Genomic DNA, 596 nt, shown 5'->3' with positions numbered 1-596 from the left:
TCTGGTGGCTTGGCTGGGCAATCTGAATTTTGCAGCCTGGAAACCCAGGTTTGGAAAGGAACCAAAGGGGTGTCAGGTTGTGGCTTAACGTGCTCCCACTGATACCGTCAGAAGGGGAGGGGGTGTCGTTCCTTTTTATTTTACTTACTTTGGGGTTGTTTGGTTTATGCGGTGCCAGCTTCTTCCAGCACTGCGAAGCGCTTACGCAGCATCGTCGCAGGGGGGTGATTACGCTCATGAGTGGGGTGTTTTCGGAGAGCACCAACAACGGTCCGGAGCAGCGTAACCGATCCCCGCGCGAGGCTCGGCTGCAGTGGGTCTGGGCCCCTGGAGCGGGAATGTTTCCTTTGTGAGTTCAGTTCAGCGGCCCCTGGTGTCGGTGCTGGAACCCCTTCTGAACCCATGTCGTGACACGACCTGTGACTGCACGTCTGAACTCAGCCCGGGAGGATGCCTCAGCCTGTCAGCCCAAGGTGCCTGCACACACCCCGCCGAGCTGCTGGCGATCAAAATGCATATCCAAAGGTCACGTTTCTGTGATTTTAGCTACGCATAACGTACCTATGCTTTTTTTTCCTCTCGTAAAACCGTATTTT

The 596-nt window shown here is 55.0% G+C and overlaps 1 protein-coding gene across 1 annotated transcript in view; it reads right to left on the bottom strand.

The window, feature by feature from the left end:
• The window catches only part of LOC104513476 (LIM/homeobox protein Lhx8), an 11,694-nt gene that overhangs the window by 542 nt on the left and 10,556 nt on the right, over window positions 1-596 (bottom strand). The gene's annotated exons all lie outside the window — the stretch shown is intronic.

The sequence above is a fragment of the Eurypyga helias genome, unplaced genomic scaffold (assembly GCF_000690775.1).
Source record: "Eurypyga helias isolate BGI_N326 unplaced genomic scaffold, ASM69077v1 scaffold40448, whole genome shotgun sequence".
NCBI lineage: Eukaryota > Metazoa > Chordata > Aves > Eurypygiformes > Eurypygidae > Eurypyga > Eurypyga helias.
The sequence above is the reverse complement of the archived record's forward strand: the minus strand, read 5'-3'. Positions and strand labels throughout refer to the sequence as shown.